General features: G+C 44.3%; 1 protein-coding gene, 1 long non-coding RNA gene and 1 pseudogene across 17 annotated transcripts in view; 1 reads left to right on the top strand and 2 right to left on the bottom strand.

Moving 5' to 3' along the window:
* Positions 1-25,093, top strand: part of FOXN3 (forkhead box N3) — a 462,718-nt gene that overhangs the window by 86,998 nt on the left and 350,627 nt on the right. The gene's annotated exons all lie outside the window — the stretch shown is intronic.
* Positions 1,525-9,483, bottom strand: LOC138847275 (ribosome biogenesis protein NSA2 homolog pseudogene; annotated as a pseudogene).
* On the bottom strand, positions 1,525-23,195 carry LOC103351670 (uncharacterized). Its single transcript, XR_007911644.2, has 4 exons — positions 22,222-23,195; positions 20,210-20,334; positions 18,642-18,750; positions 1,525-6,049 (listed from the first exon to the last, which is right to left on the bottom strand). It is a non-coding gene; the product is annotated as an uncharacterized lncRNA (long non-coding RNA).

Raw genomic sequence — 25,093 nt, 5'->3', positions numbered from 1 at the left:
TGTGGCCATTTGGGGAGTAGACCAGTGGATGGTAGACCTCTCCCTCTGTCTGTGAACTTTGCTTTTCAAATAATTTAAATAATAATATTTTAATAAATCTTTTTATAAAGTAAAGAAATGAATTTTATAAAATAAAGAATGAAGAATGACTTAATCTCTATGAATCTCATTTCTCTCATCTGTAAGACATATGCAAATAATACCAGCTCCTCTTACTCATGGGTTTATTTAGGTAGCACCTGTTTCTTTACAATGCAGTTAGAAGGGCTGGTGGCGCGTGGCTCACTTGGTTAATCCTCCACCTGCGGTGCCGGCATCCCATATGGGCACCGGTTCTAGTTCAGGTTGCTCCTCTTCCAGTCCAGCTCTCTGCTGTGGCCTGCCTGGGAAGGCAGTGGAAAATGGCCCAGGTGCTTGGGCCCCTGCACCCGAATGGGAGACCAGGAAGAAGCACCTGGCTTCTGGCTTCAGATCAGCACAGCGCTGGCTGTAGTGGCCATTTAGGGGGTGAACCAATGGAAGGAAGACTTTTCTGTCTCTCTCTCTCTCTCTCTCTCTCTCTCTCACTATCTATATCTCTACCTGTCAAAAAATTTTTTAAAAAATTAAAAAACAACAATGCAGTTAAAATGTCTAACATGTGCCCACTGTTTTCTAAGCACCGTCATCCTCACAGCAACCCCATGAAAGTCATTATTACTATTACAGGTTGAGTTTCCTTAATCTGGAAATCAGAAATCCAAAATGCCCCAAAATCTAAAGAGATCTAAATGCCAGCATGACACAACAAGTGGAAAATCCATGCTGTGGAACTTACTTTGATGCACAAAATTATTACAAATATTATATAAAATTACCTTCATTGCTACATGCAAAGAAACATTAATGAATTTCAAGTTTAGACTTGGGTCCCTTTCCCAAAATATCTCATCATGGATGTGCAAAGTTGCCAAAATTAAAAAAAAAAAAATCCCACACTCTTCTTGTCCCAAGCATTTAGGATAAGGGATATCAACCCTTAATTTGCATTTTAGAGATGCCAGTAGTTACAGAGGCTAAATATCTGGTGTAAGGATAGAGAACTAGGATGAGTAGCAGGGCCAAGATATGGACTTAGGTCTACCAAGTTCTTGGGCCCCCGTGCCCATAGCCAACATGCAGTGCTATGAAGATGCTGGCAAACCTTTGCCTCCGCTCCTCGTTTCTTACCTGAAACATCTTGGCCTGTGGCTCAATTTTGCCTCCAGTGACCTTAGCAAAGAGTGTGGATGCATTGGAAAGACGAGATCAGCAGCAAACCAATGTGCCATTATTTACAACTATTTAATCTTTGTATTTAATGATGCAGTCTTTTATCATTAAATAGAACCAAATTTATGGAGTAGGATATATGACTTTAATTCTTTTGTACTAACTGGGTGTTACAAACAACGTATGTTTCTATGGGCATATGCATAAATCTTCCTTCCAGTGTTAACAGAAAATCAATCGCGACTCTGACTCCATTCTTGTGAGGAGTGCCTTGGAAGATCCGTGTTGTGATTGGGTGAAAGGAGAGTTGAGGAGGCTGTGATGAGAAGGATTGGTGCTGGAGAAAGAGCGGGAATGGGGAGGCTCGTTGGGGGGAGTTGCCATGGAGTAGAAGAGACAAAGGTAGGGAAGTGGGCTTGGCAAACTCAGCAAGCTCTGCTTGTTGAACACAGTCTGGAAAAGAGTCCGGAAGCTCACACACAAGCAGCTGTGATCCAAGGGCAAGTTTACAGCATCTCCTTGGTAAAAAGTTCATTCACTCTATTTTCTCTGTTCTAGGTAAAGGCAGAGCAGGGGAAAGGCTATGTTATCTGCTAGCCGTGAATGAGTGTCTATAACTATTGCTGCTGGAAGATTCAGGAAGCTCAAGAATAGCGATTAAAATAAAATGCTGCTCCACGTCTCAACCTCTGTTCAGGGTGCCAGGATGTAGTCCTGAAAAATGCCAGGGTTATGCATTTTGTGGCTTGGGAGGAAGGTTTTGATCAGCCTTCAGCTGCTCATAAAAAATAAATACGGCCGTGTTCTTATATAGACTGTTCCTTGAAGATGTTTTAGAGTCGATTTCCAGCTGAAATTTCACCTTATCTTAAAAAAAAAGGTTCGGGGTGGGGAGGTGGAAACAAAGCTGTGCCATCCTTAAAGCATTAGGCATGTCAGCCTGCGTAAAATAATGGAATCATAAAGAGAGACTGCTCCACTGAGATGAAAGAGCTGTCCTTTATATTCACGGCTTAAGTGTAATTCATCTGCTGTTTGCAGGTTATGCTTTAATGGGAAGGAATATTAAAGAAATGAGAAAGAATTTCCTTACTAAATGGAAGAACATTGCAAAAAAAAAAAATGTATCTCCAATTGAAACAGCTGTTTTAGATGAGCAAATTCGGGATGAAACTGTATCCCCCGAGACTGCACGGCCTGGCACGTAGGAAGAAGGGAATGAGCAGAGCCATGGATGGAAGTGCCCCTCCGGTCATCAGAGCCAGGGTTAGTGGGTGTCACCGCTGGACTCATTGTTCTCAAACTTGGCTACAGCTGGAATCATCTGGGAGTCTGAAAAAAAAAGTATGGTACCTGGTTCCCCATCCTGAAATTCTAGCTTAATTGGTCTAGGATGTGGCCTGGGTGAGAAGAATTTTCGAAAGCTCCCCAGGGGATTCTGAGACCAGCAGGTTTTGAGATGCGCCTGGCTCAAGGAGCGCTAATTCCTTTCTCATCATGCCTGTCGCGGCTCGGGCAGGTCGCAGGCTGGGATTTGGTCGGAAGATTCATCCTTCAAAGTCAACCTCGGAGAGCCCTTGACTAAGTCTAACTTGATAGCTTCCTCTCCTTAAGGGCTAAAAAGTACAAGTCCAGGGTCTCCTTGAAAAACGAATGATGAGATGACTTTTTCTCTCTCCCATCACATAAAAAGCATAAGTAAATGCTATGGGCATTACATAGCAGGAAAAAAGATAACAACCACATCCACAGGCAGCCCAGATTCCAAGTTAGGGGATCACAAGTGAAGGCATCTTGGGAAAAGTGAGTCTTGACCCTAATTGGCTACTGAAAATGAAACAAAATGCCAGTGACAACAACCAAAACCAAAGAGCAAACAAAGAAAGAGAAAAGAAATAGAGCCACTTCTTGATTATAGACCAGACATCAGACACACAAATGGGAGCTTTTCTCTTTGGCTTTCAGCATTTCCAGGGAGCACCAGACAGCAGGGTGTAACATAAATAAGAAGAAACGTGACTTTTAGCCAGTACTTTGCCAGTAATAAGCTTTGACCTTGACTTACTAGCTTTTATAAGACTGGTTTTTCTCAATCCATAAAGCAGGAGTAATACTGTCCCTTCTAGCTTTGTCTCCAAAATAACATATGAGTATAATTTGATAAAAGACATTTACTTCCTTGCAAGAGAGTATCTTCCTGAACTGATCTGTTACGTTGGAGGATTTGGAATGCCTGCCTTCACATACCAACACCTGTGAAGTGGCAAAGTCAAACCACGGGAAAGGCGCATGGGTCAGGGGCCAGAAATAAAGTCAGGAAGTCACAGGGCACAAGTCGCAGGGACGTGGGACATGGAGGTGGATCCACGACACACACCTCCTGGGGATGCAGCTAAACTACAGATTCTGACTCAACAGGTCCAGAAGGGACCCACACGAGTGCATTTCTGCCCAAGTGCATCTCCAAGTGATATTGTGATGCTGGCCCCTGGAGCACACGGTGAGAGGCAGGGCAGCACAGACCACCTGCTTCCGTTAATGCTCCTCTTTGGGCAGGCAGTGGAGAGTCAGGGTGAGACCGCGTGGAGTGAGAAGATGGTGCATCGTTTTCCTCTGTGCGTGGTGTGTATGAAGTCAAAGAGCAGTGATGAGTTTGGTGCTGAGTTTATGTGGTTCCGAGCAACTTGGTGTGATGGGTGCCTATTCATGTTCTCAACTGGCCCTTTCTGTGGACACTAATTTTATGTATATTTTCCATTTTCTATATCATCACTGGGGGTGCTGAGTACTAAATTTTTTTCTGTCGGTTTTTTCCCATTTTCATTGAATTCTGGCATGTCAACCTCCTGCTCTTTTCTCTTTGTGGCTCCATTTTATGTACCTCTTAAGTCTTCAGTACCTGCATGTGTAGCAGTATAGATGTCTTTTTTCTGGTACCCACAATAGTGATTTTAAAAAAAGCTCTAGGAAAGTGGCAGAATTATTCCAGATACTCACCTGCTTGACCTCATCCGCAGTGGATGAGAGTGGAAATGTTGGTTAAACTTTGGGTAAAATCAGCTTGCCAACACCATTATAAATAGCATTCTGTAACTGTATTGTTTGTCCAACTGATAGATTCTTGCTTTGCTGCTATGCATCAGTGTCTGTGTTGTGTTTTCCACATCATCTTGTAATGTTCTCACACATTATATGAGGCCTGTATAGTTTAAGAATAGATGTAGTTTTATGTGTTCTAATTTAAACATTGAGTTTGGAGAAGAAGAGTTTTTAAAAGTATGGTTATGACATGTTTATTATAAACATGTGAGAATAGAGCCCCTGATTATGCTGGTGGTATGTATATATATCTTGTACCTTGTCAACAGGAAAGCTTTTATGTTTGTGTATTTAATGTGGTAGTTTCTTTCTTTAAAAAAATTAGAACTGATGATGTCTCTTGGAATACATAAACACATTCTGGTCTAAAATAGCCCTCCCAAACTGGGCTTTTCCTAGAGCTCTCTTGGTTTTCTCATAGAACTGCATACCTTTTGAAACTGAACTGCTTTCCTCCATTTGTAATTATTCCTTATTCTCTAAGTCAGTGCTTCTCAAATATCAGCATGCATCAGACTCACCTGGAAGGCTGATGAGCACACAGCCCACTGGATGCTACCACCAGCATTTCTGATTGAGGGAGCCTGGGGTAAGGGCCTGAAACCTACCTTTTCCCCAGGTTCCCAGCTGATGCTGTTGCTGGTCCAGTTATCACACTTTGAGAACCACTGCAGCTTAAGCCCTGGTTGTCCAGAAACAGCAGCACATGCCTGTGGCTGTCACCTGGGAGCTTCTCAATCGCAGGTTCCAATCTAGACCTGTGGAATCAGGATCTGCATTTTAACAAGATCCCCCACATGATTTGTGTGCACATTTAGGTTTGAGCAGCCTTGCTTTAAGCCACTTGCAACATCGTAAATGCTCTCTGATGATAGCACTGAGGACCCACAGGGAGACAAGGACAAGGAGAAGGCCCTCCAGAAATGAGAACTCTTAGGTACTTACCTGGTCTTTCTGACAGTGTCTTCCCTGGCAAGCCGAGCTTCATGTGGCCATATCTGAATTTTTTTAGATGAGTTCATTTCTGTTCCAATTCATAAAGTAAATTTCAATTATTTCCTAATTCTAGAGAACATGAAATATGTGTTTATTTGAAACTCCCTATAAAGCATCATAAAGTAACAAATTGTGGATCCTTAAAAATTGAATTCCAGAACTCAGATTCATCCATCATGTGTTCTGCTCACAAGCTTTCTAAGTGCAGCAGAAATGGCGGCAGACAGATGAGCCTGGAGGCCTGGGAGGTCTGTTCAGAACGCTGCTCCACCACACCAGCTTCTCAGCCGTGGGGCCAGGCAATACAGTCTGAGGTTACAACCCCAAAGCATCGTACCATCCAGTGGAAAGACGAGTCCGTCAGTAGGGCTCGGAACAGCTCCCTTCCTGGATAAATGCAGAGCCCAAGTGTGTTTTGTTTGTTTCAAATCACTTCATGGCAAACATCTGGAATTCTTGGATTTTTTGCTCCCTCCAAAGAGGAAAGTAGTGTCTCACATTGGTGAATACATTTTCTAACCCCGTATCCAATATTTACAAGTGAAAACGAGGCGTGGTGAAGAGCGAGACACTGCGAAAGACAGGAAGGACGTTGAGACTTGGCAGTGGTGCCGCGGAGAGGTTTCACATTCTGAGGAGTGGACCAGGGGTGAGCAAAGCTGCTGGGAGTGCAACGTCCATCTTCTTGGGGCATCTGTGCAACCTGAAGATGTGTAGAGGGAGAGTGAATGTTATGTAGCTTAAGCATCAATTAACACTAAGCATTGTGTACTTACTAAAGCAAACACAGCTGCTTATTGGTTAGGAAGTCATGTGTGCGTGAGTTTTGGAAATATAGCATGAGACCTAAACAAAATTGGATTTTCTATCTGGCAGCTTGTAGATTGTATCCTCTGCCCCCTAGGGTCTTATTCCTTTTGCCCTGCAGGGATTCTTAGGTGGGAATCTTTAAGATGCTTCTTAAACTACCAGGTAATGTTTTTAAAATAGCTTCATTGAGGTATAATTGACGTGGGATGCCCGCCCCACATTCCAGGGTGTGGTTAGGTAATTTTGACCTGTATCCAAATGTGAGCTGGTCAGAACAAGCAGGACAATGAAGATACCCATCATCTGCAAAAGCACTTCATTCCCCTTTGTCTTCGTTCATTTCCCCATCCTCCAACGAGAAGGCAAGCAAGCGACCTCTAAATCTGCCTGTCGCCGTAGATTACTTTGCACTGTCTAGAATGTTACATAAATAGAATCACAGAGAATGTACAAGGTTACTTCAAAATGTTGAAAAATAGAGTGAAAAGGTAGGTTAATTTGGATGCAAAAACATTTTGAAATCTACGCATAGCTTTTTCATAATACACGTTTCCATGAACTTTTCAAAGATCCCTCATGTACATGGATTTCAAATTTTTTGCACCAAAATTAACTGATCTTTTTTCTTGTTTTTTTTTTTTTTAAGAAATTTTAATTATTTGTACTGTATTTGAAAGACAGAGACAGATTGACACGGTGCTCTTCCATCTGCTGGTTCTCTCTACAAATGCTCACAACAGGTAGGGCTGGGCCAAAGTGAAGCCAGGAGCCCAGAATTCAGTCTGGGCTTCCTTCGTGGGTGACAGGGACACAAATACTTGGGGCAGCACCTCCTGTCTGCCCAGGTGTGCATTAGCAGGAAACTGGAATTGGAAACAGGGCTCAAACTTAGGCACTCCAGTATGAGATACAGACATCCCCAGGGGAATCCTAATTGTTGCACCAAATGACCACCCTTAAAATTATCTTATCTCTTAATTCCAATTTTTCCCCTGCCACTCTTTTGAAGAACCTTCGTACATTTTTGAAAGAAATGTGAATACTTTCTTTCACTCAGTGTAATTATTTTCAGATTCATCCATGTGGTGGTGTGGATTGACACCCTCTTTGTTGCTGAATAGTATTCCATTGTATGGACATACCAAACTTTGTTTTTCTGTTCAGTTTTTGATAGACATTGGAGTTGTCTCCAGTTTGTGGCTATCACTGATAAAGCTGTTGTGAACATTTGTATTCTGATTTCTGTATGAATACATGGTTTCATTTCTCTTAAGTAAATAGCTAAGATAGGAATGGCAAAGTCATTGTGAAGTTATATGTTTAACTTTTTACAAACTACCAAAATGTTTCCTAAATTATTTTTACATTTCTCATTCACAGCAATGTATAAGATTCCACTTGATTTACAACCTTACACACATTTTATAAGATCAATCTAAGTTTCAACCATCATAACAGGTGTCATGGTAGCATCTCCTTGTAGATTTAATTGGCATTTCCTTAACAACCAATATTGAGCTTTCCATGTTATTTGTCATTAATATCTCTTGTTTGGTGAAGTATCTGTTCAAGTATTGTCTATTATATTGTTAGGGTGGTTATTTACCCATTATTATGATTTGAGAGTTTTAAAACGTTCTAGCTGGGCCAGCGCCGCGGCTCACTAGGCTAATCCTCCGCCTAGGGCGCCAGCACACCGGGTTCTAGTCCTGGTCGGGGCGCCGGATTCTGTCCTGGTTGCCCCTCTTCCAGGCCAGCTCTCTGCTATGGCCCGGGAGCGCAGTGGAGGATGGCCCAAGTGCTATGGCCCTGCACCCGTTGGGAGACCAGGAGAAGCACCTGGCTCCTGGCTTCGGATCAGCGCGGTGTGCCGGCCGTAGTGGCCATTGGAGGGTGAACCAACGGCAAAAAGGAAGATTTTTCTCTTTGCTCTCTCTCTCTCACTGTCCACTCTGCCTGTCAAAAAAAAAAAAAAATCTAGCTATAAGTTCTCTGTCAAATTAATGATATGCAAATATCACAATCTGAGACTTTTCATTCCTTTGGTAGTGTCTTTCAAGGAGAGAGAAAGCATTCTTAATTTTGAAGTCTAATTTTATCTCTGTCTCTTTTTTTTTTTAAATTATTCACATTTTATTAACATGTAAACCTTAAGCAGACTCCAATAAAGAACAGTCAGTAAAAGTGCATCTTTTTAATGTTTTTTACACCTTAAAATAATTCTCTTGCTGACTGCAGACATGAAGGCTATTTGGAAGTATTCAGAAAAATCGTAGTAAAGACCGTTTTCCCACTTAGTTTGTAGTCTTCAATAATGATTAGGAGTTACTGTTATCAAACAAGTAAGACTGCATTTATGCATCCATCATTTTCAGGATTGTTGGTAACCTGGGCATATTTCCCCCAAATAACCTTGCCTCCTTGCGTCACAAGGCCCAGCTCGCTCACATTCACCTCAATGACAGTACCTTTAGTAATTACACCAAGAGTTGTGTATAATGGGGATGATGGATTCTTTTTTACACCAAGTATTGGCAGACAGAAGGTGGCTTTCAGTTCTGGATGTGTTACATGGGCCTTCTTAAAACGTAAGCCCATTGGTCTAATGAATCTTTCATATTTAGGTGGTTTTCTTGTAAAGCCATCTCCAACAAAGCAGACTTTGGTAACCATCCTCTTCCATGCCTTCTTTTTTCTTTTCCCTGTCCGAATAACTTTTAATACTTCTGTTTCTCCCTGGGCACGAACTTTAGGCAGAGGGACTTCCCATTTTCCCGCCTTCTCTTTTCGTTTTTGTTTAATCATGTTGGAAAGGACTTTAGCTCAGGACTGTCCTTCTCTGTCTAGCAGATAGGCAGGCACTGCTCCCTTGGGAGTCTTTTCATCATTCTTTTGTTTCGTGTTTCTCTTCTCATGCATCTTGATAGTCTTTTTCATCTGTATTTTCTCAGCATGGCGCTGCTTATGGTAGAGCTTGGCCTTCAGACCAATCATCTTTTTTGCTTTCTTTGAACGTTCATGAGCCTCCCGACTTTGCTTTTTTCTCTTTTTCTCATGGTAATCCAAACGGCACCCATAGCGTTTAAGGTGTAATTCAATATATTCATTTTGTGGCATGGTGACGGCCTTAGAACCGCCAGGTGCAGCCTCCTGGGTGCGAAGAAGTTCCCGACTTTCAGGGCTCTGAAACCCACGAGACAACTCCCGTCTCTGTCTCTTTTTTTTTTCCTTTATGAATTGCACTTTTGGTGTGACAGCCAAGACATAGTTGCCTAGTGCAAAACCACAATGATTTTCTTCTATGTTTTCCTTTAAATAAGGTTTTATAATTTTATATTTAGATCTGTGGACCATTTAAAATCAGTTTTTGTATATGATACAAAGTATATGTATTTAAGTTCATTTTTTTTTACAAATGGATTTAAAATTGTTGCAGAACCATTTCTTGAAAAAATTCCCTTTATCCACTGAGTTACTTTTGTAGTTTTATTTAAAATCAATTGACCAAATATATGTGAGTCTAAATGTAGACTTGGCTCTATTGATCTGTTTGTCTATCTTGATACCTTGATCACTGCAGTGTTATAATAAAACTTGGAGACATGTAGTGTAAATCTTTTGACCTTGGTCTTTTGGAAAGTTGTTTTGCTATTCTGGTCCTTTATACTTGCACATGAATTGTTGTTAGCTTGGCAACTGCTGGAAAAAGGCCTAATGGTATTCTGATCGGGGTTGCTTTGAATCTCTGGATCAATCTGAGGAGAATAAACATCTGAATCAGAATGAGTTTTTTCATCCATGAACATGGTATGTCTCTCCTTTTTTAGATCTTTAATTTCTCTCAGTAATGTTTTGTAATTTTAAGCCTACAGTTCTTTACATCCTTTCTAATATTTACCCCTCACTATTTTAATTTTTATATTACTACAAATTGTTTATTTTTTTAAGATAGCAGCTTTTTTTTTTTTTTAAGATTTATTTATTTGAGACGCAGAGGCAGAGAAAAAGTCTTTCATGCATTAGTTCACTCCCCAAATGGCTGCAATGGCCAGAGCTGGCTGATCTGATCAAATCCAGGAGCCAGGGGCTTCTTCCGGGACTCCCACTCAGGTGCTCCCAGGGTACACCTTAACAGGAAGGCTTTGGGGATGGCCACAAAATTTTTAGGGGATGGCCACAAATTGTTTATTTCAATTTTTTTTGCTATTTTTTGAGATATAAACATACAACTGCTTTTTGTATATTGATATTGTATCCTGCAATCTTGCTGAACTCACTTATTAGTTCTAGAATCTTTTCTGTAGATTCTTTGGGATTTTCTACAAGGACAATTGTGGGGAGCAACTCGGACTAGACTAAGTTACTGGAATTAAGACTTATTCTATGCATCTGCTCTCCCACAATATGGCGCTGGGAGAGGAGTAAACAGCTTCTACGCAGCTGCCTCCAGTTCGACCAATAACCTGCAGGAGCTGATCCTGCTCCTGATTGCAGGAGAGCAGCGTACTTGGCGTGTGGGTAGCAGAGTTGGGATTGGTGGAAGAGGACTATAAAGGAGGAGAGAGACAACATGCACCAGGAACATCTATCTGAAGGAACATCTGAGCAGCCCCCGAGAGAGCTGGCCGACGGTGTGCCGCTCCCCCGCGGAAGTGGGGAATGTGGCAGGGGGAACCGCCCTTCCACGGAGGTGGAAGGACGGCAGCCAACCCGGGAAGAACCAGCAGCAAACCCGGGAAGGGCCGAGCAGACAAAAGAACAGCGCAGGGTCCTGTGTCGTTCCTCCGCGAAGAGGGGGAGCGACAGACAATGACATAAATTGCAACTAGTTTAACTTCTTTTTTTAAATTTTTGTTTATTTCTTTGAAAGGCAGAGTTACAAAGAAACAGGCACACAGAGAGAGATACCCAATCTGCATGTTCCTTCCCCAAATGGCCGCAACGGCCAGAGCTGTGCTTATCTGAAGCCAAAAGCCTGAAGCTTCTTCCGGGTCTCCCACGTAGATGTAGGGGCCCAAGGACTTGGGCCATCCATTCACTGCTTTCTTAGGCACATTAGCAGGGAGGTGGATTGGAAGTGGTGCAGTCCATATGGGATGCTGGCACTGTGGGCAGTGGCTTTACCCACTAAGCCACAGCGCCAGCAGCAACTAGTTTAATTTCCTCCTTGCCAGTCTGATTACCTTTTTTCTTTCTTGGGGGAAGTAGAAAATCCAATCTTGTTCCTAATCTTAGGGAAAAGTATTCAGTCTTTACCATTAAGTCTGATATTTTCTGAATTTATTTTTGTTGTGGCTGCCCTTTATCAAGACAAAGAAATTCCTTTTTTTTTTTTTTTTTTTTTTTGACAGGCAGAGTAGACAGTGAGAGAGAGAGACAGAGAGAAAGGTCTTCCTTTTTGCCATTGGTTCACCCTCCAATGGCCGCTATGGCTGGCGCGTTGTGGCCGGCACATCGCGCTGATCTGAAGCCAGGAACCAGGTGCGCTTCTCCTGGTCTCCCATGGGGTGCAGGGCCCAAGCACTTGGGCCATCCTCCACTGCACTCCCAGGCCATAGCAGAGAGCTGGCCTGGAAGAGGGGCAACCGGGACAGAATCTGGTGCCCCGACCGGGATTAGAACCCAGTGTGCTGGTGCCGCAAGGTGGAGGATTAGCCTATTGAGCCATGGCACCGGCCCTAGAAATTCCTTTCTATTCTTAGTTTGCTGACAGATTTATCAAGAATACATGGTGGAGTGCCGGATTCTGTCCCAGTTGCCCCTCTTCCAGGCCAGCTCTCTGCTGTGGCCCGGGAGTGCAGTGGAGGCTGTCCCAAGTGCTTGGGCCCTGCACCCGTTGGGAGACCAGGAGAAGCACCTGGCTCCTGCCTTCGGATCAGCACAGTGCGCCGGCTGTGGCGGCCATTGGAGGGTGAATCAACGGCAAAGGAAGACCTTTCTCTCTGTCTCTCTGTCTCTCACTGTCCACTCTGCCTGTCAAAAAAAATTTTTTAATTAAAAAAAAAGGAATACATGTTGGATTTTGTCACATGTTTTTCTCTGTTGAGGTGATCTTATGACTTTTCTGTTTTTCATTATTACTATGATGAATTACGTTGATAATTCTAAAGTAAATCAACTCTGCTTTCCTGTAATAAACACCACTTGGTCGTGTATTATTTTACATTTATTATTGAATTTGATTTGTTGTGCTTTTTTATGAAAAATTTCTATATGTATATTCATGAAGGATATTGGACTTTAGTTTCCTTTCTGTGTATGTCTTTGGTTTTGGAGTGATCTTATATTCATAGAATAAAGTAGAAAGTATACTATTCTCTTTAATTTCCTGGAAGCATTTTGTGGAGTTATTATTATTCCCTTAAATGTTTTGTAGGATTCAGTATTGAAATTACTGTGTCTGGATTCTTCTTTATGGAAAGAGTTTTATCCTCAGATTCAGTTTCTTTCTTTCTTTTTATTTATTATAGACACACAGAGAAATAGTGAGCACCCCTTACCTATCTGTTCAGTCCCTAAATGTGCCCAATGGCCATGACCAGGCCTGAGCTGCAGCCAGGACCTGGGAACTCAATCTAGGTATCCCATGTGGGTAACAGGGACCCAACTATTTGAGCCATCACCTGCCATGTCCTGGGTCTGTATTGGCAGGTAGCTGGAATCAGGAGCTGGAGCCAGGAATGAAACCTAGGCACTCATGAGAGTGTCTTACCCAACACCTAGACTGCCAGGCTGAATACCTGCCCCAGAATCCAATTTCCTTAATAAAGTTGAGCCTACTAAAATCACTTCTCTTCTGATTGATCTTTGTGTTTTTCAGGGAATTTGTCAACATAAATGATCAAATGTATGGGCATGAAGTTTCTTATACTTTTAATATCTGTAGAAAATAGTGACATCACTTTTTCTTCCCTGATATTTATAATTTTTTCCTCCGCTTTTTCCCTAATAATGTTTGATTGGAAATTTGTCAGTTTTATGATCTCAAAGAACCAGCTTTTGGTTTCATTGATTTTCTCCTATTTGATGTTTGTTTTCTATTTAATTGATTTCCATTCTTCTGCTTGCTTTCAGCTTCATTTGCTCTTCTTACTCTGGTTTCTTAAGGAAGAAAAAATTGAACTTACTGCTTTATGATCTTTCTTCTGTTTGAATAAAACCCTATAATTTAAATTTTGCTCTAAGTCTGCTCTAGGAGTGTCTCACAAACTTTAATATGTTGCGTTTTTATTCTCATCGTGTTGAAAATATTTTTTTTTCTTTTCTTTTGACCTGTGAATTATTTAGAGATGTGTCACACTACTCCCTGCTTATCTGTGTTTTTCTTTCCATGGTGTTAGTTGTACCCATGGTCAACTATAGTCCAAAAATATTAAATGGAACATTCCAGAAATAAGCAACTTATAAGTTCTAAATTGTGTGCTGTTCTGAGCCATGTGATGAAATCTTCAGCCATCCCACTCCATCTCCCCTAGGGTGTAAATCGTCCCTTGGTCCAGCATATCCGTGTTGTATATGCTACCCACCCATTTTAGTCACTTGGTAGTCATGTTGGTCATCGGATTGACTGTTGTAATATTGCAGATAACCCTTATTTACTTCACAACGGCCCCAAAGCTCAGGGTGACATTGCCAGCAATTTGGATATGCCAACGAAAAGCCATGAAATGCTTCCTATAAGTGAAAAGGTAACAGTTCTCAACTGAGTAAGAAAAGAAAACAATCATATGCTGAGTTTGTTAAGATCTACAGCACAAAAAGGTGTTTTAAGAGAGTGAGAGACCACAATCGTAGAAGTTTTATTACCGTGTGCTAACGTGATTACAATTGCTCTGCTTTGTTATTAGTTATTACTGTTAACCTCTGACTGTGCCTGACTGACAAATTAGACTCTGCCATAGGCATGTATGTATAGGAAGAAATATGATGTACATAGGGCTCAGGCATTCCACTGGGGGTTTGGAACGGTCTTGGAACATATCCCCATGGATGAAGGGGACAATTTTAGTTTGTTTTAAAATATTTGGGAATTATACGAATACTATTCTGCTACTGATTTATAATTCAATTTCATTATGGTCAAAGAACATCTTGTAGGACTTGAATCCTTTTACATTTATTGATACTTTGTGACCCGTGTTCATAAGTGTTCCATGTGCACTTGAACGTGAGGTTCTGTAATTGAGGATAGTGTTTTTGACCTTGTGTCAGTTTGGTTGGTAGTGCTGTCGAAGGCTTCTGTGTCTTTACTGACTTGATGTCTGCTTGTTCTATCAGTTATTGGAGGAGGTTACTGAAATCTCAGCCTGTAATTGTGGATTTCCCTATTTATCCTTGCCATTCTATTACTTTTCTTCGAAAGTGGTCATTTAGGGTTGTTCTGTTCTTTCAGTAAATTTGAAGTGGACATTTAGAGTTGTTATGTTCTTTTGATTGATTTACCTTTGTATAAGTATAAATTGCTCCTTCTACTGCTTGGAATCTAATATTAATATCTATATTATATTAATAGAGCCATCCAGCTTATTTTTGATTAATGTTAATAAGGTATGTCTTCTCCCATCCTTTTATTTTTAATCTAATTGTGGCTTTACATTTAAAGTGGATTTCTTTCTTTCTTTTTAAAAAGATTTATTTGTATATTTTAAAGGCAGAGAGTTACAGAGATGCAGAGGCAGAGAGAAAGAAGTCTTCCATCCTCTGGTTCACTCCCCAGATGGCCACAACAGCTGGAGCTGGGCCAGAGCTTCTTCCAGGTCTCCCACATGGGTGCCAGGTCCTAAGGACTTGGGTCATCTTCTACTGCTTTCCCATCCATAGCAGAGAGTTGGATGGGAAGTGGAGCAGCTGGGATGCTGGCACTGGAGGTGGCAGCTTTACCTGCTACGCCCCAGCACCAGCCCCAAATGTGGATTTCTTTTTTTTTTTTTTTTAACTTATTTGACAGGTAGATTCAGACAATGAGAGAGACAGAGAGAAAGGTCTTCCTTCCGTTGGTTCACCCCCAAATGGCCTCTACGGCTGGCACTGTGCCGATCCAAAGCCAGGAGCCAGGTGCTTCTCCTGGTCTCCCATGCGGGTGCAGGGCCCAAGCACCTGGGCCATCCTCCACTGCCTTCCCGGGCCACAGCAGAGAGCTGGCCTGGAAGAGGAGCAACTGGGACAGAATCCAGTGCCCATATGGGATTCCGGCACTGCAGGCGGGGGATGAGCCAAGTGAGCCACGGCGCCGGCCCTAAACGTGGATTTCTTGTAAGCAGAATATTCTTGTTTATTCTTGTGTTTTTGTCCCATTGAACATCTCTTTAAAAAAAAAAAAAAAAAAAAGCTATTCCTTTATTTGAGAGAGAGAGAGAGAGAGAAAGCTGGGCTTTGCTCCTTAAATGCCTCTAATGGCTACAGCTGGGGCCAAAGCTGGGCGCCAGGAACTGAGTTCACGTCTCTCATGTAGGTAGCAGGAATCCACGTACTTGAGCCGTCACTGCTGCCTCCTGGATCTGTAAGCAGAAAGCTGGAAATCGAACTCAGGTGCTTCGATGTGGGAAATAGTGCCAACAGGTATCTTAGCTGCACGGCTAAACGCCCACCCTGACAATCTCTGACTTTTAATTGGGTTATTGAGATCTTTTACATTTCCTCTGATTATTGATTTGGTTGAGTTTAAAATCGATCACTTTGTCATTTGTTCTGTATCTTCTCGGCCTGGTCTTTGTTTCTTCCTCTCTGCCTCTTTGGGATTGAGTATTCTTTCTAGACCCCATTTTAGCTCCTGTTTTACTTGATAGCTATTCTCTTTGATTTATTTTAATAAAAATATTATTTTAATGGTTGCATTAGCATTCGTAGAATATATGTTTTTTTATGCATAAATATTTATTTATTTATTTGAAAGGCAGAGTTGCAGAGAGGGAGAGGCAGAGGCAGAGGCAGAAGCAGGCAGAGAAAGAGGTCTTCCATCTGCTGGTTCACTCCCCAGATGACCGAAATGGCCAAGGCTGGGCCAGGCTGTAGCCAGGAGCCAAGAGATTCTTCAGGGTCTCCCCTGTGGGTGAGGGGCCCCAGCACTTGGGCCATCTTCCTCTGCTTTCCCAGGTGCATTAGCAGGGAGCTGGATTGGAAGTGGAGCAGCCCAAACGGGAACCAGCACCCATCAGGAATACCGGCACTGCATTCAGCGGCTTTACCCACTGAGACTCAGTGGCGGCCCCTGTAGTATGTATCTTTAGCATATCACTGTCTATTTTCAGATGGTATTATACTAATGAATGTATAGTGTTAAAAAGCTGGGGGCAGGGGGCAGTGGCAGCATTGTGGTATAGCAGTTGAGCTGCCTGCTATGCTGTCATTCCAGATGAGTGGGAATTCAAGTCCTGGCTGCTCCACTTCCAATCCAGCTCCCTACTAATGAGGCTGGGAAAGCAGTGGAGGATGGCCCAAGTGCTTGGGCCCTGCCACCCACATGGGAGACAGGATGAAACTCCAGGCTCCTAGCTTCAGCTTAGCCCAGCACTGGCTATTGTGGACATTTTGGGAGTGAACTAGCAGATGGAAGATATCTCTCTATATTTCTTTCTGTAACTTTGCCTTTCAAATAAATAAAATATATCTTCTTTTGACAAAGTAATCTTAGAAGCATACATTGCTATTTTTTATTTTTATGTTATTTTTTTGAAAGATTTATTCATTTATTTGAAAGTCAGAGTTACACAGGGAGGAGAGGCAGAAAGAGAGAGAGGCAATGGTTCATTCCACAGATGGCCGCAATGGCCAGAGCTGCACCAATCCAAAGCCAAGAGCCAGGAGTTTCTTCCGGATCTCCCACTTGGGTTCAGGGGCCCAAGGACTTGGGCCATCTTCTACTGCTTTCCCAGGCCATAGCAAAGAGCTAGATTGGAAGAGGAACAGCCGGGTCTCAAACCGGCACCCATTTGGGATGCCAACGCTTCAAGGCCAGGGCGTTAACTTGCTGTGCCACAGTGCCGGCCCCTACATTGCTATTTATTTCCTCAGGCATTTGTCCAACTGTCATCATCATAGGTTTTACTTCTATGTTTCTTATAAAGCCCACTGTTACTATTAAAAGGCTAGTGTTACTATTTTTCTTCATATAGACAGTTGTCTTTCTAAGAGATTAATTTATATGAAAATATTTTATATGAATCTACATTGTTTCTGATACTTTTCATTCTTTTGTGTATATCCAGATTTCCATTTCTTTACAGTGCTGTTTTGCTGGTAATGAATCTTTCAACTTCTGTATGTCTGAAAGTATTCACTTTTTTTTTTTTAAGATTTTATTTATTTATTTTTGAGGCAGAGGTATAGACAGAGTGTGAGAGACAGAGAAAGGTCTTCCATCCACTAGCTCACTCCTCAGATGGCTGTAATGGTCGGAGCTGAGCCAACGCGAACCCAAGTCTCCCATGTGGGTGCAGTGGCCCAAGCACTTCTGTGTATATAAATATGTCTTCTACCCCTTCTGGTTACATTCACCATGCTTTGTTTTATTTCATTTTTAATCTCTATTTTTCCAAAAGTTTACTGTGATGTAACTAAGTGTGTTTTCTTTGTATGTATCTTGCTTGGCATTTACCGAGCATCTTAAACGTGAATATGTATGTCTTTAAACAAATTTGGGAAGTTTGTAGCCATTATTTCTGCAAGTAATCTTGGTCCCTTATTCTTCTTTCTTTGTCCTTTCCTCTCCTTCTCAGATTTTAATTGCTATATACCAGTGGAGAAATGGGTGGATAGATAGGTAAATAGGTACATAGGTAGGTAAATAGAGAAATAGAGAGATACAGAGATAGACCAATTCAGGTCCCCAGGTATAGTGTTCAAGGTTCTTTTTCTTTTTCAGTCTTACAGATTGGGTGGATCTTTATTTTATCTGAGTTTATAGACTCTTCTGTTTTCACATTCTGCTTGAAGTCCATTCAGAGACAATTTTCATTGCATACTTTGTTTGTATTTACATTTTAATTTAATCTAATTTTTAATTTAAGTTTTAGACCTTCTGTTTTTTTTCTTTATTATGAGCATATTTCTGTTTATGTCATATGGTAAAATATCATGTGCATAGTTTTAATATGTTTTTTTATTATTTTTATTATTTTTTATTTTTTGACAGGCAGAGTGGACAATGAGAGAGACAGAGAGAAAGGTCTTCCTTTTGCTGTTGGTTCACCCTCCAATGGCCGCCGTGGCCGGCGCGCTGCGGCTGGCGCACCGCACTGATCCGATGGCAGGAGCCAGGTACTTCTCCTGGTCTCCCATGGGGTGCAGAGCCCAAGCACTTGGGCCATCCTCCACTGCACTCCCTGGCCACAGCAGAGAGCTGGCCTGGAAGAGGGGCAACCGGGACAGAATCCGGCGCCCCAACCAGGACTAGAACCTGGTGTGCCGGCGCCGCAAGGCGGAGGATTAGCCTAGTGAGCCGCGGCAATGGCCTAATGTGTTTTTTATAATTCATATCTGTTACTTACACCATGTGGTCATCTTGGAGCCAGTCTTAATTGTTGCCTTTGACTTGTCTCTTGACTACAGACTCTATTTCCTGGTTTCCTCATTGGTCCAACCATTTTGGATTATAACCTGGATATTCAGAATAATACATCGTAGAGACTCTGGATTCTGTATTGACCTGTTCTAACTCCTGTCTTCCTTGTATTGGGCAGCAGCTAAATCTCCTTTCAGTTTTTTTAGCTTTAACCTGTCCCCTTATCTTCTTCCCCACGTGTGTACGGCCGCAGATTTGGGCAGGTTTTACACAAAACTTGGGTCTTGCCCTCCCAAGCTGAGCATTCCTCCCATCACTTTCTAACTTCTGTGTTTGTCCCAAATGCTGTTTTCTGGCTCTTCGAGGCCTTGGGTCTCCATGCAGATTTTCAGTGCCCTGCCTGGGATCTTTTATAAAATCTAGAAATTCCTCCTGTTACCCTTTTCTTCTTTTAAATGTAGACTCTTGTCATTTTGCTGCTGTTGGGCTCCTCACTGCCTTCATGTGAGTTGTGTTTTTGTTTGTTGCCTTATTTTTTTTTAAGATTTATTTATTTATTTGAAAAGCAGAGCATGAGAGAGAGAGAGAGAAAGAGAGATCTTCCACCTGCTGGTTTACTCCCCAAATGGCCAAAACAGCCAGATCTGGGTCAAGCTGAAGCAAGGAACTTCATCTGGGCCTCTGGAGTACATGGGCCATCCTCGGCTGCCTTCCCAGGTGTGTTAACAGGGAGCCGAATCAAAAGTAGAACAGCCACAGCTTGAACCAGCACTCCAGTATGGGATGCCAACATTGAAGAGGCAGCTTAGGCTGCTGCACCACAAGACCGGCCGCTGATTGTGTTTTAAGCTAAGGGTGGTAGCTATTGGCAAGAGGACCATCCGTTACAAACTACTCGGCTATTAGCGGAATCAAAACCCTCATCTTTCCCAGCTTGCAGAGTCTATCCCTGGCAGTAGGTCCTTAGATGTCCCTTGCTTTACCCCTTGGCCTAACGAGTCCCTCTGCCTTCCTTCCCTCCTTGGTCATTCCCAGTCCTGAGTCTTGTCGTTCCTTGAGGAACTGGGGGCTCTGGGCTCTGTTCCCATTGGTGGCATCGTTATCCTATGGCAGGCTTTTCACGCCTGATCACCTGGCTCAAAGCTCTCCTCCTTCAAACCCTCTCCAACATCTTTGGTCCCAGATGTCCTCAACCACAGACACAGTGCCTTTCCCACAGCCTCAGTATCCACAGGCTCCGGCCCTGGAGCTCCTTTCCCCAAACCCCTCCCCAGGTATTCGAGCTTCCTGGAAGGTCAGGGAGGTAGGATGAACAGACACACATCGCCTCTGCCCCTCGCCCGGACATTGCGCTCACCATGGCTGTGAACCCCTCGGGATGTCCAGGAGGCAGACTTGACTTCCCTCCGATGTCCTGAGACCCCCTGGCTTGCAGCCTCAGCATCCACAGGTGGGGCCCAGGCTTCCTGCCTGACCTCCGCCCTCTCTGCCCCTCCTGCTCTACCACCTCCTCCAGCCCAGCCCACAGTATGTGCATCTCACACTCATTTATACCTCGGGAGGCAAGTGATGTGGAAGAAGTCACTCCTCAAGGCCCAACTGCAGTTCCTAGTTCCCTTTTCCCATGAAGTCTTCCCTGATCACCCGTGCTTGAAATTCATCTTTCCCTGTGCTGAGCCCTTTAAAAAAAAAAAAAAAAAAAAAAAAGGCCGGCTGTGGGGAGCAACTCGGACTAGACTAAGTTACTGGAATTAAGACTTATTCTATGCATCTGCTCTCCCACAATATGGCGCTGGGAGAGGAGGAAACAGCTTCTACACAGCTGCCTCCAGTTCAACCAATAAACTGTAGGACCTGCTCCTGATTGGAGGAGAGCAGCGTACTCGGCGTGTGGGTAGCAGAGTTGGGATTGGTGGAAGAGGACTATAAAGGAGGAGAGAGACAACATGCATCAAGGAACATCTAAGGGGAACATCTAAGAGGAACACCTGTGCAGCCCCCGAGAGAGCCGGCCGGCGGTGTGCTGCTCCCCCGCGGAAGTGGGGAAGGTGGCAGGGGGAACCGCCCTTCCACGGAGGTGGAAGGGTCGGTAGCCAACCCGGGAAGAACCAGCAGCAAACCCGGGGAGGGCCGAGCAGATGAAAGAACAGCGCAGGGTTTAGTGTCGTTCCTCCACGAAGACGGGGAGCGACAGCCGGCGCCATGGCTCAACAGGCTAATCCTTCGCCTTGCGGCGCCGGCACACCAGGTTCTAATCCCGGTCGGGGCGCTGGATTCTGTCCCGGTTGCCCCTCTTCCAGGCCAGCTCTCTGCTGTGGCCAGGGAGTGCAGTGGAGGATGGCCCAAGTGCTTGGGTCCTGCACCCGCATGGGAGACCAGGAGAAGTACCTGGCGCCTGCCTTCGGATCAGCATCAGCGCGGTGCGCCGGCCGCGGCGGCCATTGGAGGGTGAACCAACGGCAAAGGAAGACCTTTCTCTTTGTCTCTCTCTCTCTCTCTCACTGTCCACTCTGCCTGTCAAAAAAAAAAAAAAGTTTTTAATTTAGTTATTTGAGAATCAGGGAGAGAGCTCATTGCCATTTGCTGGTTCACTTCCCAAATGCCCACAATGGCTGGGCCTAGGTCTGGCTGAAACAGGAACCTGGAACTCAATCCAGGTCTCCCATGTGGGTGGAAGGGACCCAAGATCTTGATCAATTACCCATCACCGCTGCCTTCCGGGGTCTGGGATGCAGGCGTCCCAACCAGCGGCTTGACTGCTAGGCTAGATGCCTGGTTTTGCTGTGTCCTGCTGTGTATTGTCATCAGTTAACATGGTTTCTTTGCAAGTTACAGAGACTCCTTCAAAGGGTGGGGAGGAGGGAGGGAAAAGATATCAGAAGGATTCTTGGACTTCCAACTTCAATGTATTTTCTACATCCCAGCTCCTGGTTCTTGAGAAAGATACTCGAGCTGGCCTGGCTTGGGTCAGGTGTACGTTCCTCCTTCACTCAGCCTCATCATGAGATGATCGCATGATTGTAAACGCAGCAGCCTGGGGTTGGGGGTGCAAGGGATTTGGGGGCAGATGAAAGAAAACAGTACAATGACAAAGGGATAGAAGCAGGCAGAAGCTGTGGTCAGGGTGTTGCTTTGACAGGTGTGCATGTGGCCAGGCCTCTCATGGCAGGAGTCTGTCAACAGTTAGAAGAGCTGCCAGGGAACTCCCAGGGCGAACAGAATTGCTGAGGGGAAGCACCTGTGCCCACGTGACATCTGTCACTCAGCAGCATGACGAGGAGTCTTGGGTTGGGTTGCTCTGAAGGCAGTAGCTAGCTGTATGGAGTCTTAGAAACACCTTGCTTTGTTTATCAATGGCCAGAGATGCTGGTTGTAGTTTTGTGGGATACTTAAAGCTGTCAGGCTCTAGATGGCTAAGGATCTGCTGGCTTTGGCGATTTAAAAAATAACTGGATGTGTCCAAATTTGAGCTCGGTGCCAGCAGGCATTTGAGCTAACAGGTTTTAGCCTTCAGTGAAGAAATAAACAACCTAGGGGCCAAAATACATGGGCTGCCTTGGGCTCACCTACATGACACCCAGATTCGCCTCCTGTTGATTTTTCTAGTAGAGAGAGAGTTGGAGAGGAGAAGGAGACGACTTGCAAAGGAAGTAGGAGCTTCTCCAGTCACTCTTCCAGCCCTCGTCGCAATCATCCAAGTGCAAGCTTCGGCAAGGCTTGGGATGTGCCGTCCATTTCTGTAAGCTGTCACATCTCCGTAGTCCTGTCCTGCCAGCAGTGCAGAGTACTAACTCATTTGGTTGGGGTGCACGGTAGGTGGGAGAGCCTCGTCCCCAGCTTGAGCAGGAAGACAGAGTCTAGAACCGCAATCCTTTCTAAGGAGAGCCTTAGTGGTGGCCAAGATGACCAGACGTGCCTGACCCTAGAGACACAGCACAATAGGAGGCCACTTGATGAGGAGAGTGCAGAAGCTCTTTAGACAGACAGGTCAAGGTGAGCACTCGAGGACCCAAGCTCATGACAGTGTTGGCCCGGGCATGTTTTCCACAGGGCGTCTGTTTAAAGAAACAGCTGGAAGCCTGACACTCAGTGCCTAGCACAGAGCTTTGCATGCACTGGGAGGTCACTAAATATTGTTGTATTTTCCTGAGGCCTACGTGGCATTTTTCTTTTTATATTTTATTTTATTTAATGAACATAAATTTCCAAAGTACAGGCCGGCGCCGCGGCTCACTAGGCTAATCCTCCGCCTTGCGGCGCCGGCACACCGGGTTCTAGTCCCGGTCGGGGTGCCGGATTCTGTCCCGGTTGCCCCTCTTCCAGGCCAGCTCTCTGCTGTGGCCAGGGAGTGCAGTGGAGGATGGCCCAAGTGCTTGGGCCCTGCACCCGCATGGGAGACCAGGATAAGCACCTGGCTCCTGCCATCGGATCAGCGCAGTGCGCCGGCCATTGGAGGGTGAACCAACGGCAAAGGAAGACCTTTCTCTCTGTCTCTCTCTCTCTCACTGTCCACTCTGCCTGTCAAAAAATTAAAAATAAATAAAAATAAATTTCCAAAGTGCAGCTTATGGATTACAATAGCTCCCCCCCCCATAACTTCCCTCCCACCCACAACACTCTCCTCTCCCACTCTCTCTCCCCTTGCATTCACATCAAGATTAATTTTCTATTATCTTTATATACAGAAGATCAATTTAGCATATATTAAGTAAAGATTTCAACAGTTTGCACCCACACAGAAACACAAAGTGTAAAATACTATTTGAGTACTGGTTATAGCATTAATTAAACACCTAAGAGTAATTGTGTATTAATTACAGAGTTCAACTAATAGTTTTAAGTAGAACATAAAAAATACTAAAAGGGTAAAGTATTAAGTTCTTTTTTTGTTATATAGTTGTTTTTTTGTATTTAATAAATGTGAATTTACAAAGTGCAACTTTTGTATTGTTGTGGCTCCCCCCACAACCTCCCTCCCTCCTGCGGCCCTCCCCTCTCCCACTCCCTCTCCCATCCCGCCCTTCATCGAGTTTCATTTTCAATTACCTTCATATACTGAAGATCAACTTAGTATATACTAAGCAAGGATTTCAACAGGCTGCACTCACACAACCGCACAAGGTATAGGGTATTGTTCGACTAGTAGTGTTGTTTTTAAGTTTCATAGAACACATTAAGGACAGTGTCGCTCCCCCTCTTCGTGGAGGAGCAACACAGGACCCTGCACTGTTCTTTCGTCTGCTCGGCCCTCCCCGGGTTTGCTGCTGGTTCTTCCCGGGTTGGCTACTATCCCTTCCACCTCCGTGGAAGGGCAGTTCCCCCTGGCCACATTCCCCACTTCCGCAGGGGAGCGGCACACCGCCGGCCGGCTTTCTGGGGGGCTGCACGGGTTCCCTTAGATGTTCCCGATGCATGCCGTCTCTCTCCTCCTTTATAGTCCTCCTCCGCCAATCCTAACTTGGCTGCCCACACGCCGAGTACGCTGCTCTCCAATCAGGAGCAAGTCCTACAGTTTATTGGTTGAACTGGAGGCAGCTGGGTAGAAGCTGTTCTCTCCTCTCCCAGCGCCATATTGTAGGAGAGCAGATGCATAGAATAAGTCTTAATTCCAGTAACTTAGTCTAGTCCGAGCTGCTCCCCACAGAGGAGAGCAGATGCATAGAATAAGTCCTAATTCGAGTAACTTAGTCTAGTCCGGATTGCTCCCCACAGATCCCCCTTTCTTTTTATTTTTTAGCGTTGATACGCGCCTGTCTTCGGTGTCCCGCGGCACACACTCTGCTCTACTTGCTAGAGTTGCCACAGGCTCTTACAAGTCCTATCAATCAGGAAAACCGAATCCGGGTCCTCTCTTCGCCATGTTGTGAGGAGGTTTTTAGGCGCTGATGCGTGCCTGTGTTCGGTGCCCTGCAGCGCATGCTCTGCTCTGCCTGCAGGGGACTTACAAGACCTATCAGGCAAACCGAATCCAAGCCTTCTCATTGCCTTATTGTGGGGGAGACTTATTAGTGTTGGTTCGTGCCTATCTTCGGTGACCTGCAGCTCATACTCTGGTCGAGCTTTGCTGGCGCTTACCGCCTTAAATCAGGCAGACCGAATCCAAGCCTCCTAATTGTTGCATTGTGGGGAAGCTTTACTGATGTTAATTCGTGCCTGTCTTCGGTGACCTGCGGCTAGCCGCCCAGGTACTCATCGCCTCACTAGTCGGGCAGACCGAATCCAAGCCTTCTAATTGGCATGTTGAGGGGAGGCCTTATTTTTCTCTATTTCTCTATCTCCGGGCATTTCTATTTCTCCCATTTTACTTCTGTCTGCCAACATTCCTATTTCTCTTTTACTTCTAAACTTCTGTTTCTCTTATCCCCGCAGCTTTCCGGCACCTCGCCCCGCCGGCGGGTTCCCGGCTCTGCGCCGCTTCAGCCCGCGCGCCTCTCTCAT

This window comes from Oryctolagus cuniculus, chromosome 20 (assembly GCF_964237555.1).
Source record: "Oryctolagus cuniculus chromosome 20, mOryCun1.1, whole genome shotgun sequence".
NCBI classification, from domain to species: Eukaryota; Metazoa; Chordata; class Mammalia; order Lagomorpha; family Leporidae; genus Oryctolagus; species Oryctolagus cuniculus.
Note: the sequence above shows the minus strand (reverse complement) of the source record. Positions and strands in the feature narration are given on the sequence as shown.